The sequence below is a fragment of the Cololabis saira genome, chromosome 16 (assembly GCF_033807715.1).
Source record: "Cololabis saira isolate AMF1-May2022 chromosome 16, fColSai1.1, whole genome shotgun sequence".
NCBI classification, from domain to species: domain Eukaryota; kingdom Metazoa; phylum Chordata; class Actinopteri; order Beloniformes; family Belonidae; genus Cololabis; species Cololabis saira.
Genome location: NC_084602.1, coordinates 42,061,871 through 42,065,100, shown reverse-complemented (window position 1 = coordinate 42,065,100; position 3,230 = coordinate 42,061,871). Strand labels below are relative to the sequence as shown.

The window sequence follows — 3,230 nt, the reverse complement described above, 5'->3', positions numbered from 1 at the left end:
CCAATCAGCAAGTCCCAGGTTGGGGTGCAGGGTCGGGGAAAGACTTGTGCTCCGTAATGCAAGCTACAAGCCACCCACGACCACCTGCAGGACAAAAGAGAGAAAAGGGAGGAGAAGGGGGGGCCAGCAACGGGATGACCAGGGGTGGGGACCGCAGGCCAGCACGCAGCTCCCGAAGCTCCGGCCCAATCATCAAGTCCCAGGTTGGGGTGCAGGGTCGGGGAAAGACTTGTGCTCCGTAATGCAAGCTACAAGCCACCCACGACCACCTGCAGGTTCCGGTGTCCGGCAAAGGATGCTGCAACATGGACAAAAGAGAGAAAAGGGAGGAGAAGGGGGGGCCAGCACAAGAAACCACAGGAGCGACTCTGACACACTAAAGTTTACACTACCTAGAGATTTACCAACACCAGCTAGAGGTTTACTAAACACTAACTATAGGCTTTACTAAACAGAAATGTTTTAAGTTTAGTTTTAAAGGTGGAGGTGGTGTCAGCCCCCTTAACCCAGATTGGAAGTTGGTTCCATAGTAGTGGCGCCTGATAGCAGAACGCCCGCCCTCCAAATCTACATTTAGATACTCTAGGAACTACGAGTAAACCTGCACTCTGAGAACGGAGAGCTCTGACAGGAACATAAGGCACTATCAGGTCTTGCAAATAATGCGGAGCTAAGCCGTTTTGGGCTTTATACGCAAGTAATAAAATTTTAAATTGGATTCTGAATTTTACGGGTAACCAATGGAGCGACGCTAATACTGGAGAGACGTGGTCTCTCCTGCTAATTCCTGTCAGTACTCGTGCTGCTGCATTTTGGATCAGCTGGAGCCTATTCAGCAAATTACTTGGACATCCTGCTAACAACACATTACAGTAATCTAGTCTAGAAGATACAAACGCATGAACTAGTTTTTCTGCATCACTCTGTGAGAGGATTTTCCTAATCTTTGCAATATTACGGAGATGGAAAAAGGCTATTTTACAAACCTGATTGACATATGGTTTAAACGACAAATCCTGATCGAAAATAACACCAAGATTTCTCACAGTTGCACTGGAAGCCATCGCAACACCATCTAATCCCTTCCTAAGATGCTCTGGACCAAGAATGATAACCTCTGTTTTATCTGAATTTAGAAGCAGGAAATTTCTGGACATCCAGTCCTTGATGTCCCTAAGACATGCCTGAAGTTTAACTAACGGTTCTGTTTCATCCGGCTTCATAGACAAATAGAGCTGCGTATCATCAGCATAACAATGAAAGTGTATGCCGTGATTCTGGATTATACTTCCCAACGGCTGCATGTATAAACTGAACAAGATTGGCCCTAGCACTGAACCCTGCGGAACACCATAACAGACCCTTGACTGTTCTGAAGAAACCTCATGTACATGAACAAACTGGAACCTGTCAGATAGGTATGATTTAAACCAACATAGAGCTGTCCCTTTAATCCCAACAACATGCTCTAACCTGTGCAGTAAAATGCCATGATCTATAGTGTCAAAAGCAGCACTGAGGTCCAGTAGAACCAGTATGGACACTAATCCCTTATCTGAGGCCATAAGGAGGTCATTCGTGACTCGAACAAGTGCTGTCTCTGTGCTATGATGCATTCTGAACCCTGACTGAAAGACTTCAAACAGATCATTTCTATACAAATAGTCACATAACTGGCTTGAAACTGCCTTTTCCAGAATTTTAGACACAAATGGAAGGTTGGAAATTGGTCTATAATTAGCTAAGGTGTCTGGGTCAAGAGAAGGTTTTTTAAGTAAAGGTTTAATTACTGCGACTTTGAAAACCTGTGGTACATATCCTAAACTTAGGGATAAGTTAATTTGGTCCAGTATTGTCGTACCAATAAGAGAAAAAATATGTTTGAATAGACGAGTCGGGATGGGGTCTAACATACATGTGGTTGACTTAGCTCTATTAACGAGTGAAGTCAGCTCAGGGAGGTCTATAGGATCAAAACAGTCTAGAGACAAGTCAGAGCCTAGGGAAGTCGCTAAAGCTGAAGAAACACCTACAACCGGCTGGTTGATTTCTTCTCTAATTCTCGCGATTTTACTGTTGAAGAAGCCCATAAAGTCCTCACTACTGAGAGCTGCAGGAATGCACGGCTCAACAGAGTTGTGACTCTTTGTCAGCCTGGCTACAGTGCTGAACAGAAAACGTGGGTTACTTTTGTTATCCTCTATCAACGTTGAATAATAAGCTGTTCTGGCTTTGCGAATGGCTTTTTTATATACTATTAAAATATCTTTCCATTCACGATAAGAGTCTACAGACCTACAAGAGTACCACTTCCTTTCCATTTTACGCACGTTTTGTTTCAACATGCGGATATCTGAATTATACCAGGGAGTTAAGCTCCTGTGGCTAGAAACCCTCCTTTTCAAAGGAGCAACTTCATCTAAAGCTGAATGCAACAAATCAGCAGTGTTACTAGCAAGGAAATCAACATCTGCAGAGGTAGAACCCAGGTCACTGGCCTCGACTACATCACTATTTCGCACTGTCGTAAGATAAGCAATGGCCTCCCTAAATTTAACAATAACTTCATCAGACAAACATCTGCTAAAATAATACCTCCTATTTTGCACTTCAACATCAACAAAATTAAATTCAAACGTTATTAAGTAATGGTCGGATAAAAGGGAGTTTACAGGTGACACCAACAGACCATCAGTTTCAACACCGTAGGTGAGAACGAGATCGAGAGTATGATTAAAACAGTGCGTCGGTTTATCCACTTTTTGTGAGATACCCATTGATTCTAGAAGAGAATCGAAGGCTAATTTAAGATTATCGCTTTCAACATCCATATGAATGTTAAAATCACCCACTATGATGAATTTATCTGTGCTGATCAATAATCCAGAAAGGAAATCTGAAAATTCAGACAAAAACTCCAGATACGCACCAGCAGGGGGCCGGTACACTACCACTAACACAACTGGCTTCTCTGATTTCCGGCTCGGAAATTTCAGACCAAGCATGAGGCTTTCATTGTATGTTGTTTCCTATAAAAAGATCAATAAAAAAAAAAAAAAAAAAGAAAATGCTTACAGCACCTGGTATTCCCAGGCAGTCTCCCATCCAAGTACTAACCAGGCCCGACCCTGCTTAGCTTCTGAGATCAGACGAGATCGGGCGCATCCAGGATGGTATGGCCGTAAGCTGAAGCTGCAGCTTGAAATACCTCTTATATGGAGTTGAAGATA

The 3,230-nt window shown here is 43.1% G+C and overlaps 1 non-coding gene across 1 annotated transcript; it reads right to left on the bottom strand.

Annotated features, from left to right (window-relative positions):
• Positions 1-3,068: 3,068 nt before the first annotated feature.
• LOC133462973 (5S ribosomal RNA) lies at positions 3,069-3,187 on the bottom strand. Its single transcript, XR_009784298.1, has one exon. It is a non-coding gene; the product is annotated as a 5S ribosomal RNA (ribosomal RNA).
• Between the last annotated feature and the right edge of the window lie 43 nt (positions 3,188-3,230).